The sequence below is a fragment of the Orbicella franksi genome, chromosome 2 (genome assembly GCF_964199315.1).
Source record: "Orbicella franksi chromosome 2, jaOrbFran1.1, whole genome shotgun sequence".
Lineage (NCBI taxonomy): Eukaryota > Metazoa > Cnidaria > Anthozoa > Scleractinia > Merulinidae > Orbicella > Orbicella franksi.
In genome coordinates, this window is record NC_138146.1 from 26,407,773 (window position 1) to 26,423,495 (window position 15,723).

A 15,723-nucleotide genomic window follows, 5' to 3' on the forward strand; every position below is an offset into this window, starting at 1 on the left:
GCGTTTAAAACCTAACCATACGGAGGCTATTTTACCTTCAGCCACGAGCACTCACTCACTCAAATGAGTCCTCACCGTCCTCTATGTCATGATGGGCTCCAAGAAAGAAAATTATCGTGCTCTTTGTAATTTTCGCTGTAATACTGCCCTAATATCAGAAATGTGGTGATTGTCACCCATAGTTACGATTTTGGTGGACTAAAACAGTTCTCTTTTATGTAAAACTTCATTTTTAGAAATTATCCTTGTCCAAAAATTAATTCCTTCCCTTCTGCTGGGTGGACTTACGTTGCAATTTTTAAAATTAACTCTGATCCAACATAAACGTTTGGTTGTGGCGTCTCGTCCAACAAACCATATTATCTTTATTTCACAAGTCTAGAGTAATTTACACGTCGTGTTGGGTCTTCACATAGGAAACACTGTAATACAGGAAGGAAATTTCCCTCAAAATAAACGCGAGTCTATATTTAGCTCTCGCCCTATACTTGCTCGCAATATCTTTTCCTTATATGGGTTTTGTCTTTTCTGACCCGTCTATATAATGGAAATATATAATCAACACACAGCACAATTCATAAATCCTTCGATGAAAGTGTCAAAATATGACTTCCTGACATTCAGTCTGCATTCAGTATTAATAACGTACCAGTTGACCAATTTGATGAATTTTGTAAATTAAATTGAAAAACACTCTTTTATATTGAAATGAATTTGCTGTTTGTCTATCCCCGCCATGCTAAAAGATGCCTCGGAAGATTAAAAACTATGTTTCCTATAAAATGTATTTGCACTATTCATTTTCCCCATCCCCGAGAAAACGGCTTCAACTTTTAAACACCTAAATATATGAGGTATTAATTAAACAAGAAACGCGCCAAAATGCAATTTTGGTTCATCTGAATATTTGCAGTACCTAATAGTGGACTTCTTCCAAAAATAAACGCCGTAGTAGACGACTAGTCTCGTAAAACGATTGAAAGTTTTCCAGTTTTAGGTTTTTCAGATAGTAACTGACAATTTCAGTATTTATGCAACTACCTTTAAGGGAGGAACACTACACTCGTACCCAGATCCTACCTTCCCATGTCACAATAATTTGGGCGTGGTCCGTTAGGTTAAGGGGGTATGGTACCCTAAAATATGGCGATGTTCATGAAAAATTCAATTTCTCGGAAATACAAGACTTAAGACCCTTGAGGACTTGTCAAAAACATTTTGAAACGATCTTGCCGAATTTCCTTCCAGATGAGTGTGAAATTTAAGGAAAGTACACAGTGGTATAAGTTTTTTCACGTGGCAACGGCCATAGCAACGACTGTTTACTATAAGAACGTGACCAAAAATATAGATTATTTTTAACTTATATGAACGAAACTATTTAGAAAAAACTTTTAAGACATGCACAACTCGATTGGTATAATTATTTGTGAAAAGCTTTGCCTCGAATTGCCATCATAGGCTCATTCATTTCCCTTATGACAAGGAATATTTCCCACAACTGCGGTAACTTTTTACAAAATAAAACAACCATTGCACCCCCTCCCCCGAGATCCAATCTGCACCCCCCCCCCAACTATTTGTGGCTCGTTAAATGCTTAATACTTCGTGTAAGAAACTTAAAGTGCATTTTTCTCAAAAGTTTACTTTTGTACCGACTGACTTCGCGCCAACATTTCTACTTTGCAAGGTTTTTAAGTAGAATTTCTCAAACTTGGGCTCATCAAAGACCAATAGTGTCGTGATGATATAAACCAAAAAATCGTAACATTTTAAGGTCTGTCACGTGACATGAGATGATTTGTCCACTGGGTGTGGTAAAAAATAAGGTTATTTCCAAATAAAGCTGTAAAAAGCACTGAAAATAAGAGTTAACTGTCAAAACTTAGGTTCATATCACAGAACAAAACAGAAACTTACATGATATGTTTATTTGACAGTCAATTCTTGTTTTGTAAAAGAGCAGGAAGTGTTGGCGTCAATACTGTTAAACACTCTTCCAAAGGCTGTGGCTGGTTTCCATAGCAACCATTTTGAGTAAAACTCTAGAAATTTAATTTCTCTTCTTGAGTGCAATAGAACACAATTGCTCTTTCTTCACCATATTTAAAAAAACTTTTTGGTCCATATTGAGGGTACCATACCACCTTAAGTCTGTATATGAACTAAGTGGCTCATCAGGCTGGTGCTTATCTCCGATTTCGGTAGCATGAAGTGGCTTGGAGTATTTCTACTCCCCCGTGGATGGAATGCTAGTCCATTGTAGAGTTACCCCCAGCATTAAATTCGCCGGTAATCTCTAGCCGGTACCCATTTGTACACCTGGGTGGAATGAGGCACTGTGAGAGAAAAGTGTCTTCTTGTCCAAGAACACAACCGTCAACACAGTGTCCCCGGGTAGGACTCGAACCCGTACCACTCGATTCGGAAGCGAACGCACATTTCTCTGCCAATTCAATATACTGGTTTTTCTCTTTCTCCGTTTTCTTTATAGCAATAATTAACAATTAGATTATAAGCTCGAGATTTCTATGAGGTGATAGTTGATGAGGCCGAAAACTGTCATTTAAAATTGAAGTTGTGTGCGCGCGCGCATCAGTTTTTTTCAATAATTTCAACTTTTTTAAAAGTCAAGAAACCGTAAATGTCCTTCGTTTACACTTCTTAGGAATGTAATTATCCATTTGCATCAAAATTTTCCTCCAAAACTTCGGAAAAACGAAACAAACCTCGCAATTTCCTAGACGACCTCCAGCCACTGGACACTAATTAACAATTATTCCATGAAACCGCGTTGGATATGAAGTGATAAATAACCAACGAGCGCGTAGCGCGAGTTGGTTATGATCACTTCATATCCAACAAGGTCGAATGGAATAATTGTTTTAGTATATTCTTAATCGGGTTTTTGCCGCCGATTTTTATTTCAACAATTTTACAGAGCGGAAAATTTTTAAACTTGGCGCACTGTTTTCCATATAAGGTAAAACTCCGACTAATGGCTCATAGTCGGAGTTTTTGAGCCAATCAGAGAGCTAGAAATGCAATAGTCGGAGCTGAGAATATACTAATGGTTGATAGTGTTCAATGGCTCAGCCAATCAGATTACAGCATTTGCATTAGTGTACCAGTAGAATTCTGAATTCTGAATTAGATCAGTAAATTACGTTCAAAAACTCACGCCGTACGCCACCTATATTGGCTCTCGACCTCATCTGACCCGAATAATCTCGACTCTGATCCGATACGGTTGATTGAATCTTGCATAACATTCCACAGTTTACCAAACAAACGTGGCCGAAAGGTGTAGCTTTGAAGAGTTAACTTTTGCATCAACTGCAAGCGACACACCAGTCCACGACAATGGTCGATTCAACCGCCGCTATCGCCGTCTGCAGTGTCGTGTTTGGACTGTTTGTAATTGGCTGGATCGGAAGTATGTGTTACTTCAGGACGCCGTGCAAAGACATCGAAAAAGAAACCCAACATGTCGAAGAGGGGAACCTCGATTAGACATATGAGAAGATCTTGAGATCAGTGTTGTTATTTAGTGAGGTGGGTTTTTAAATGGGACTTTAATTAAGTGCGTTTTCCATAAAGTACCGTGGGAACTGAACTAAATTGCATCCTGGTTGAGTAGTTTATTTGCGATAGATGACAAGACTAACAAATGTTGACATTCTATTTGACTTTGGACGTAGTGACTGGTTTGAAGTTTTTCGCTCCATGTCATAATATCGTTATTTTATTTTCTGATTCTCGCATACGTGCTCCTCTCTAACCTTTATTCTAAAACTTCGAACTACTGAAACAGCTGAAGGGGAGTTAAATTGGCATGGTTAACACATTATGTGTTAAAGCTCTCGCTGTGCCTTATGCATCTTCTCCCACTACGATAGTCGCGAATTTCCTCCAGGAAAACAACTGTAGTTTCTGCCAGATTTTTCGTAGCTTTCGATGTCTCTAAACGTACAAGATGATATCAGCTAATTGTTTTCATCTCCTGGTTTTGACTTAAAAGCAAGCTACGAATTCATAATTAAAATTAACAAGTTAATCGAGGCGTGGAAAGATTGTGAATAGAAATGGACAGTGACGCGGAAAGCGAAAAAGACGCGGAGGGTCATCGAAAGTGAATTATTCCTTGTCTCCTCTGATCATGCGCGTCTAGTTTCACGTCTACTTAAAAACTGTCAAGTAGTCTCAAGTCACGCTCTGACTTCTTATGTCGTTACGTGGGACGTTAAGGATTGCAGTGCGATTCGCTCGACTTGATTTCGCCAAATTGACTAAATATTGGTTCATTGTTAGGTGACAGTCACGACATCGAACTGTTTAACGCCTATGGCGCGCAATGGATCAGTTCAAAAAGAGACAATGCGCCTCGTCCAACCACGTCGAGGTCAAAAATTTCTGGAAACTCGGTGTTATGTTAAAAAAAAAAAACATTTTAAAATTTTGTCATCGCAAATATTGTCTCCATAATTAAATATCGATATGCAACCTGAATTTTCAAATATTTATTTATATTTTATTTAATTTGTAATTTACCTCTGACGTAAATAGACTCAATCGAAATTCATTCTACTTCGAACTGAAGAACTAAAGTGATAAGAACTAAAGAGTAATAAAGAGTAATAACTAAAGAGTAATGAAGAGTGATATACCTTATTTCATGCTCTCTTGTGGTAAGCACATAGAGCTGAAGTTGAAAAAAAGAACTCTAATAACAATAGTTTATAGAACTCATTGAAATACACCAGGAGTCCGTTCTCCTGAGTCATGGGCTCTTTATTACGCCAAGGATAACTTGAAGAAATAAGGTGCATGGAGGGGGAGTACAAGTCAGTTCAAACTGCAGGCATTCCCTTCTTTCCATCAAACATGATCCTAATTACATGAAAACGTGAAAAATCTGAAGAAAAATGTCGCAGGACAAAACTGTGGCGAAAAACTGGCAGGTCCCAGCAGACGGTGTTAATTTACAGAAGCACGCAACTATGAATGCAAGTCAAACTTTTGAACACAAAGCCAAAGTACTGTAGATGGAAACACGGATAAATCGTGTGAGGAAATTCTTTCACCACCAATAATGACGTTTACCGGTGGAAGTCGAAGGCTTGGTCTGGTGATGGATTTTCGCGTTTAACCGCTGAGAATGTTTCCTGTAAACCCTAACCTCTTCCAGGCGTTCAGTTAGTTGAGGCGCAGCGCGAAAAATGGCGCACGAAAAATAGGGGAGAAGTGTGGTTCGGGAAGGCCTCTCTCTCTCTCTTTTTTGCTTGCCGTTTTTTCGCGCTTCGCCCTAACTAACTGAACGCCTGTAAGAGGCTAGTAGACTCGAGAGTGACAGCGTCTGACGACCTCCCTAACCTTCATTGTCCACTCCAGAACCTTTGGTGTCTTGACTACGCAAGACAGTCATGTGTGAAACGGAAGAGCTCCAGAGTCGAGAGTTGTTTATCATTTGGCATTTTTAAGCTCCTCGATCATTGAAAGTGTAATTATCTGTACTAAACTCTTGGAGTGCGATATAAAGATTACCTGATATAATATCTTGGACAATGCAGGAAAGACAAATTCTTTCATTTGTTCGCCTTCAAAAAATGTTTACATGTCAATACAATTATGTTAATTAGCGGTATTGTCAACTTCAAGCCTCAGTGGTTTGAACAACACTGAAATTCAACGAGATCGCAAACTCATACAAAATGCATAAACTAGCAGTCTTTTCACTCGTGTTCCGATACATTCATTTGGCTGGTGTCTGGTAAGAGAAGAGAAAGCAACAGTAAGATGGCAGTAGACAAAACAACAGCTATAGTGGTATCGGCCATTCTTTTCGCTGCTCTTGTCTTAATCTGGATTTTATCGCTAGTATTCTGCATATGTCGTTCGCCGAGTAGCGACTCAATTGGTCGTCCTGATCGGCGCTTTACTCCCGAGGAAGAACGCATGATACGGCAAAATTCCGAACGCAGAGCCAAGCAGTACAGAGACGGCTCCATGGCTGTGTAATTTTAACGAAATTCGCTGGAAAAACCAACCGTTAGTCGTTAGTAAGTATCTGTTAATCTTGTTAATCGATTTCTTAAGTACTTCTCGAACTAAATATTCAAGTTGCGAACAAACATCTAATATCAACTGCGGCTGGAGTTTGGTGTTGAGTTATATGTGACTTAACATGGATTAGTAGGATTTTATAGTTTTGGATCAATCCCAGAATTCGACCACCAACAAGACTATCGGTCTCCGCTCAGTTTGACCTTCGTTACGCTTTTGAAGTTTGCTGTCAGAGAGTTCGTGATTTCCTGCTGTTTTGTAATTGTTCAAATGTTCCTCGTTGAGAGTCCAAACTGTAGTAGTAAGCCTCTTTGATGAGCGAACTTTGCTCGATTCTTTGTGACAGTCCACAGCGATTGGCTAATGTGGTTTTTTGAAAGAACAGCAAATTTACACACACGACCCCAATGAGTACTAAAATGCCATCATTGAAAAAAGAAGGAATGACGAATTGTAAAACACCGGATACTCGCCGAGACAGGTCCCAAGGCCCTCGATGTTCTGGACTACAAGCAGTCCCTCTTTCGCTTAGTCCGTCGTGCGTGACGCGAAATAAAACTGCGAGAAAAAAATGGCCGCGCGAAATCCTGGGGGCGAGTAGCGCGCGCTCCTCGCCACCAGGATTTCGCGCGGTTATTTTTTTCTCGCAGTTGCTTTTAGTCAATGCATACAAACACTACAGGCCATCAAATTGGCTAGGTTGTATTCTTCTAATGGCTGGATGAAATTTTATTTTTACAGGAATTAACCTGACTGTCATGAAAAATAATATCAGCGTGAATAGATTGGGAATAAGTCCAAATTAAAATTTTTGTGGAATTGATTGACTAAACAAATGTATAAAATTCTTTCACATCATATTAATATAGCAACTCGTTATTCAATTATCCAGGTTCTTGCAGACAGATACTTCAAAACTCGGTTAGTCGTTTAGAGGTGCCGACGTTTTTCCTCAGTCTGTTTTATGTTATCCAACTTGATGATTCTAATCAGCTAGAGTTTCAGGCTTGATCTTTTGATGTTGGGGCTAGGCCGGGTTGAGGTTACAACATCCAATGCCTACCCCTTCTCCGCGATCCACGAGCACTTATTGCGGGTCTTGTTTCAAGGCGTTCTGCTGTTTAGTTCTAAGTTTCGCCAGTATGGGCTTGCAAAGACAAACAGTCAAACAAACAAAACAAACAAACAGACAAATTGGCAAACGACCCAAACCGAGTCCTCCATAGCAGCTTTTGATGGTACTTCCTTCTGTTACTGCGCACACTATCTGCGCATCACGGATTTTCCTACTATGTTTCCTTCATTTAAAACACATAGATCTACTGTTACTCCCTCATTTACTCTTGGCAGCAAGTTTCCAGCAATGTAAACTTTATGGTCTATAACCTAAACTGAACAGACTACGTCGAGATGCTAGTCCATCGCAGGGTTAGCTCCAGCATTATGTTCGCCGGTACTCATTTATACACCTGGGTGGAGAGAGGCAGTGTGAGAGTAAGTGCCTTGCCCAAGAAGGCAACACAATGTTCCCGCCAGGGCTCGAACTTGGACCGCTCGGCCGGAGTCGGGCGCACTAACCATATGGCCACCGGATGGCCATCGCGCCTCCCACAATAACCACATTACATTTACAATAATCACAAATATACGCGATCAAAAGCACATTAAGCACAATACAATTAGTTTAAGTTTGGTACTACGGGCAGGATAGTTTAGTAAGTACCAAATTTGGTCCTTACGGTGTGACTAATTGTATTTAGAAAAGGCTTAACTTACTAAAGATTTGACTAGAGCTAGACTAACAAAAGAATATGAGATTTATTTATCATTATGATGATAATATAAATAAGAACTTTGCAGTTTTGGGACATGGTGTCCAGTTATTTATTAACATATCTGTTTGCTCGTTTTTCAGTTTGAGAGAAGTTTTAACCTGTACCTGAAGCTAAAGACTGAGGACTCAGGATTAGCACTAGACAATTGTATTTTATATCTGAATGAAGTATCCACGACGAGCAGTTCAAGAAACAGCAGCATTTACAAGTAGTCGACACTATAAATTTTTTTTACAATGACTCTTCACTGGACATGAACGACGCGTCCCACTCAGAACCGATAGAGGCTGGGTACTTCTACATTTGTAAATATCTGGGTAACTTTACGAACCATTCGTGACATTTTGATATGTACTTGTTTTAGTTAGGCTTTAGTAAATAGTAAAAAAATTGACACTTCAGTGCAGCTTACACAATCCATACTGCGTAGCTCCTTCAATTGCAAATCCGGGTAGTTTTGCGCAAGAGTCATTGGTTTACACTAAATCCAAATCCGATACTGTCCTGTTACTTTGCACTTCTGTGGGACTAAGCAATATTTACTTTCGTCAGGATTTCCCGCCCTAAATAAGACCGCGTGGAAGAAGTAAAATCGCAACAAAATATACATGCGAGAGAATGTGATAACTAGCCATATCAAGTCAGTCATGGTTTGGGCGTGTAAAGCGTATATGCGATCTTTATTTCCCAATCCCAGTTACAAATTCAACTTGGTTCGGCTACATCAAGTTTTATCGAAGTCGAAGATTTCGTTTTTTAGCGTTGTCACAACTACTTCTGACTGAACGCCATACGAAAAAAATATCTCCAACGCATGGAGTGTGGGAGATGTTGAATTGACGAATTGATTCCATGTGGCCGTGCATCTGTTCAGTAATTGATCACAGATGACGTCTAAATAAAAAAAAAAAAGTGGCACACGATAGTGTGTCACTGATGTTCTTACCACATTTGACCTTTTCTGTACAGACGCACGGCAACATGGGATCTATTCGTCTTATATATGAAAGAAACAAACAAAGAAAATTGAATGACGTCGAAAGAACCAATCAAGAGTAATTTGAAAGAGAGTAATTTGAAAACTAAACAAAATGCGAGAATAAGTTGACTTAAATACTCAATGTTTATACGAGAGAAATATTTGGTGATCCTAGGGCTAGCTCCGTATCAGGACTCTTCTTCGATCACAATGTTAGCCTGCGTAGCAAGCGTTTCCGTGGGGTTTAGAAGCAAAGAAAGACCGAGGAACGGAATTTTCGGTGATTTGCCCGCGCGAAAAATGGGGCGAGAGCCAAAAAACGAAAGAGAGGGGTGGGGGAGGTGTTCTCGCCCCATTTTTCGCGCGGGCAAAACACCGAAAATCCCGTTCCTCGGTCTTTCTTTGCTTCCAAACACCACGGAAACGCTTGCTACGCAGGCTATCACAATGTTTGAAGAGTAAACATAACCACACTGTTTCTAGAAAAATCTTAATAACAGTCACCAATTATGTCTTTGGCCAGTTGACGACATTACACAAGCCACGTTTGTTTCAAGTTCAGTACGTGCTTCTACGCACCTTCTAGCAAAACGTGGTTGTCGCGGAAGTTAGCGTACCTAGAAAGACTTAATGTACTTTGACTTCCGAGAGGCTTATTACGTCTGAAGTTTAAACTCTCTCATAATGGGAAATAACTCGGTCTATACGACTTTCTTAGTATACATCAGCTTAAAGTTTTTATTCGACTCTCATATTCTTCTTTTTTATCACCATAAAATCGTAATATCAGATTATAAAGTTGTTATATAGCGTGCCCTCTGATTGGACGGTTAGAAGTTTTGCATGAAGCCAGGTTAATCCAGTTATGGCATCACATATCCTCAAAAATAGAACGTTGTAGAGCTTTCTGTTTACATAGCTCAGCATGAACACTTGAGAGTGTTTGGGAAAAGTCTACCTTCTTTGTGTATGGAACCTCGTCCTCGGCTTGGTCTTAAATTACGGTCTGAGATCATTGAAATCAGGTCTTGCCTTATTACAAGCCATGTACTCAGAGGGGCGAAATGACAGGCTCAGCAGCGAGGGAACTGGGAGTATAGAAGGTTTTTTTTGGTGGGAAAACTGCTAAGACTAGGAATGAAAGATTACTGAACTAATATTAAAGTAATTAGAAGTAAAATAAATAGATAATTGAGAGCAAAACTATTGCAAAAGACTTTAATACTGAGTTGGGTTGACAGCCTATGGAAGTATAAAGGGTTATATAACTTTTGCCATGTTCAGAAGCTATGTTGACGCGAACAACACGACACTATCATTATTCTTTCTCTGTCAAGTGTTCCAGTGTGCGTGTTTACATCGTGTTTCTAAGCAACGTTTCTGAGGTGCTCAAAAGATGGGTTTTTGCGGCAAGGTATAGATTTCCTTGTTTTTATTTTACCAACTCCGGTATTACACACCATGCTACACCACTTGATAAGTGTTTTGCCGGCAGAGCTTACTTCCGCTTCAGCTACTTCACCATTTCCTTTCCAAGGAGTGTGGACGTGTCTGACTGAAGAGGATGACCGATTTCAATGTTCCTTCACATTTAGGGTGCGGTTATCATGCTAATATGCATTTGTTTCGTATGTAAACAAAGTGAGTACAAAATGAAACTGTTTTCCGCATAGAAACTGAATGCTACATTTTAAATTTTGATATTGAGCAGAAAAAATGTCAAGTTTTTGTTCCACCACATTCCCTCTTTACCAAGTATGCGTTCTTCGTCTGAAGAACACATATTTCAGTTCCATCATTGATATTGCTGTTGTTTATCGTTCAACACTGTTCAAGTCAGCTAGGTGAACGCAACCCTGTTCTGATCATTTGTACGCATACTGAGGTGCTATGCGAGTGCTTCTGTTTTCTACCGGAAACCACAGCTGTTTTAGTTTGGTTGGGTTGGTTTCCTAACCCCGGGGGGGGGGGGGGGGGACTCCCATATGGAATGGACGGGGATGCTCGTCGTCTCGCTTAGGGGTGTAAATTTCGGATTTTGGTCTCGCTTAGGGTGTTCTGGGCAAAATGTCATTATTTTTAGCCGTCAAGGTCTCGTTAAGGGTTGCACACGAAGAAATAACAAAACAGAAAGAATTTTGATTCTTTATATTTACTCAATTCATATAAACAAATTCGCCATCATTAAATGTCACTGTACTTTTTATTTGTCTGTTTTATAAACTGGTCTCTTTTAGGGGTCTGCATAAGCTTCGGCCACGCCCAGATTGGTCTCTTTTAGGGGTTAAATTCAAAATTTCCGACGAGCATCCCCGTCCACTCCATATGGGAGTCCCCCCCCCCCGGGTTCCTAACATTCGGCTAATGTCAAAGTGAGGGAGACTGGGCTCTTAGGGATTCAATTCTGTTAAAGGTGCCAAAATATGCCTCTAGAGTGAACAGTCTTTGGAACAATAGGCAACTCATACACATTTTAAAAAACGATGGACTAAATCTTGTGACTGCTCTATTATAACCATCAGATGTCTGCCTCAAAATCGTTCGCGTAATATTAGCAAAAACCATTCATCAAAACGTTGTCAGTTTGTCTCGCAAGTGCAATTGTTCTCATGTATCACTTTATAAAAAAAAAGGCATTGTCTATATTGATCTGTATTGCAGGTGTTTTCGTGTTGAACACAGGGTTAAAAAATATTGGAAAATACTAAAAAAAAATCTGAAAATACTCATAAAAATAAAATATGTCACTGGATCGTAATTGTAGCAGCAGGTGCCCCAAGGGTTGATAGAGGGTGGAAACATTCCATTGAATTAAAAATAACAAAAACCGTAGAAAAAATTCAACGCATTTTGGGGGCATCGCAGTTGTATCGACGAGCTCATTGTGTATTCAAGTTTCGTTACAATCCTAGCACCAGAATGCTTCTGTCACAATATCAATCCCAGTGATTTGATATTGAGGTTTCTCTTTGAGTGACGCACGTCATATGGGTTGCTCGATATGATTCACTGAGATAAGGGTTGACCTCTCATCATCTCGTTCAATTACATCTAATGTTACACGACTGAAAATAACAATCGTTAGCTTGACGGCTGCCTTGAAGAGACGCTTGTTTGCAAAAATCAAAACAGCGAGGAACTGAAACTGGTTTGTAAACACGCGGCGGGACACAGTTCGCAGGAAAAGATAGTGATTCATGGATGTTTGAATGCACGCTTTTGGTCACCCTTTTGTGGGGCTGATGAACTAAGGTAAGTCGAGAAGACAAAAGTAAAAAACAATTATCAATCAACTGACATTAGAGGTTACCTGAAGGAAGTGCTTTCGAAGACAGCTTTTTCTCGTGAAAAATATTGATAGAAGTGTGTTTGTGGTGGATGCATAAGGAGTGGTTGCAATTGGTGGAGTTTTTTTTGGTAAATATAGACTCGGTGTCTACTCAAACACCTTCGCAAATCTTAACGAAGGACGAAATGCGTTGTCTGAGCGTTTGGCATATCACAAAAGACGAGAATACAACGCCGCGTTTGAGACCGTCGCTAGCTGTTTCCACTTTTCACGTTGTGGTTTTTAAACCTACAGGTATGCTTTTTCAACGTGAAAGAACTTAAGGATTACTAGTTTAATCGGTTTAGCAGTATTTAATTTAGGGTCTCTTTCTTACTACGTCACTAGAACTTTTTTTTTAAGTAATAATGCTGTAATATAATAAATGTTGTAATATAAACCATTAGGTCCGGTGACAATCACATGAAAGCCCTAGGATGTAGCAAATGTATACATAGCTCGCCCGTAATTACCATTTACGGGTTATGGGAAGTTTAACCTATGAAAACCTTTGACAAATTGACCGGCTGAAACGAAATTCGTGATGGAGCCGTGATTTGGCAGTCGTTCCATGTAAATAAGCGGTAATGGCACACTGGGTTATCGAGTTATCAGACTGGCCTGATAAAGTTAGATATGTATATTATAACTTGTTGCCTTAAAACTGATATTCTTGTTGTAGGTGAAGGTAATTTACAGTTCTGAGTGAGTGGAAACCTTTTAGTGTCACACAGCGAGCTAAATATCGATTGTGTTCTGTTTATGAAGAAAAAAGCTAAAGATACCTGCAAACAAAGGACTATTGATGATTTTAGCGATAACCTTGTCGAAGGAATTAACCGCAGATACCCGAGTGGGCATACGAATTTTACCAAAAAACAACATTAAACTTATTAGCAAACCTGTCAAAACCGAATTTTGTCGTTTAGCACTTGACCGAAAACGTGCATTATCCCAGCAAATGTTTAACAAAGTATTTTTAAACTTAATCATTTCCTTTTGTATTGTAAGACGCCCAATTTAAGATTTATGCCAAAAAATCGCGTGATAGACTGAAGTTAATGAGATTCTAATTAAATTCTTTTTTTTTTTTGCAGGTCATCCAAACTGTGATTGTTCGTTCGATGAATAGAAAGCCTAACAACTCGTCACGAGCTCTGAAATTTTCCTAAAATGACGGAATTTTTCAGCTGTAACGACAACACAGGGCGATATATCTTCAACATTGTGTTCTTCTCTCTTATTGGCTCTTTGGTCTTCCTACTGATCTTTCTGGCTGCGTATTTACTGTACAAACGATACAAGAAAGCCAAAAAACGGCAAAGATTACTGTACCGAAGCCGAACGAGTACGGCCAACACAACAAGCACGATTTTATCCGGCACTGGAGTCGGTAGCCAACTTGCAAGTAATTTTATTTTGGGACGGCCACCTGCAACTGATGTAGTTTTAGGTGTTTACGGGGACGAAAACTCCAAAAATGCCAGAAGTGCGTTTTACGAAGAGAAAGGTTGGAGAGGGTTTGCGTACTAAAAGGAGATCTCAGTGAAGAAGTCATGCGGCAAGACACACCAGGAGAGAATCAAACGTAACAATTCATTTGAATTTCATGGCCTCGCCGATAAATCGTTGACAAACTTATTCTAAATTATCGGCCGATGAGCCCATTATGGCGGTAGAACAATGCTCGTGAGAAACTTTTAACCGACAGCGTAACTTGAAGTGCTTCCCCGCCAAACTGAGCCACTCAACAATGTCTCGAGAGATATTCAAGAGAACAGAAAGGGATTTGAGGGTTAATGAATAATAGCTAAGAAGGCACTTTTTTTGTATCATAGTGCTTATATCGTTTATAACAGATAAAAATAGCCGTCAGGTTATAATATTCATAAGAACATAATTTTGTTCAAGAAAATATGTTTCCCCATTTTAGGAAAAGGCAATCTCTAAGACACATGTCAGAAATAACCAGATTGTAGATAACTTCATTTCAGTGAAATGAAGTTATCGAATATTTGTGGATTAAAACGTTTTCGTTTCCAGCCGGATAGTGGGATCACAAGAGAGTCACACGAAACCTCAGCACGAGCAACATAAAATACTGGTCCAAATATTTTCAGGAGCTGGTATGTTAAGTAGCTTAGTGTAGTACATGGCCGAGCGCCTTTCCAGCATTATCAAGACAGATAACCAGCGTTTGGAAGGTTATCCTAGGTCATCTAACTTTGTTGAATTTAATTGGCATTATTTTACAAATGTAATTTTAGCAACTGGTACCTTACTCCTGTTTCTCATTCCTTTAACTCAGCTTTCATGATTTACTCCTTCAGTATGGTCGCTCTTTGAAAAGAAGGAATTCGAAACGGGGAGAGCGATGTAATTATATTGAGTATCATCGCCTTAGTAAGTCAGTGAAGATGTTTTGCAGTTCAAACAGCAGTAAAAAAGCTCATCAGTTGTTGGGTCTGTTACGACAGTTTTCAGTCTAGGTGTCTATGTGTATGTAGTGTGTTTGTTATCAAGTTGTGAATTGAAAGACTACTTAAAAACCTCCTTCGATCTGCTTACTGGCACTCGTCTGGCGAGCATATGTTGCTTGCTATAAGCAGTCTGGACCGCTCCTTACTGAAGAGAGCCGGGAAACAAAGCGAGAAACTTTGAGCGAAAAAAAACGAAAAAACTCGAAAGAGGTCGAGTTCGTTTAAGGTATCCGCGTCGACAGTTAACTTGATAAAGTCGTGAAACTTCGAGAAACTGGTGTAACTCAAGGCCGATAAGGCTGAATTTGATTGTAACCAAGGCTGTCTACTCGAGTGCAACTTAAGGTTAAGTAAATTCACTTTATTATAACAAGTTAGGATAATCAGCAGATGTGATAACTACTCTGACCGATAGCAAGTGTTGTACAGATACAGTACAGATAATGCATGAACACGGTTATATTTTGTAAGTTTGTTTAATTAAAAGTGGCGTCTTATTTTTTAAACCGTTTTTCGTGATACCCAAAAGGTGGAGAGAAATACAGAAAATAACTTAGGAAGTTGAATTCCGTATTTAAAAAAAAAAGAAGAAAAAAAAAGAAAAAAAACTTCAAAGTTTACATTTCAAACAAAGAGTATAAACCATCTAGACTCCGGCATTTAATAGTTTGGTGCCCCTACCAAGATCTAATCGAAAAACTTTGCAGTCCCGCCCGTAATACTGATCAAACTAATGATATGTCATTAAAATGATTATTGGTTATTCTACGATATTTCTCCCTGGCAATAAATTAACGACCCCCATTAATGGCTCCTATTCCCTCGAGTCCCTCAATATTGCGATAAGTTTAACATGTTTGAGATCACTGTTATGTTCAATTTGGTGAGCTGCTGTTAGTATTAAGTCAAGCTGAGTTCCTGAAAATGTTCCTCGTTTCTGTAAAGTTCCCAATAATCTTTTTGGATATTCGGATTGGTGTGGTAAAAAGCTGGATTTTCTCTAGCCTCCGAGCTATTACTTTTCTTCCCGCGAAGAGC

At 39.3% G+C, this 15,723-nt stretch overlaps 1 long non-coding RNA gene across 1 annotated transcript; it reads left to right on the top strand.

Annotated features, from left to right (window-relative positions):
- The first annotated feature begins 3,561 nt into the window (after window positions 1-3,561).
- Window positions 3,562-8,299, top strand: LOC145478960 (uncharacterized). The gene is made up of 2 exons (XR_014048349.1): window positions 3,562-6,059; window positions 7,979-8,299. It is a non-coding gene; the product is annotated as an uncharacterized LOC145478960 (long non-coding RNA).
- The last annotated feature ends 7,424 nt before the right edge of the window (window positions 8,300-15,723 follow it).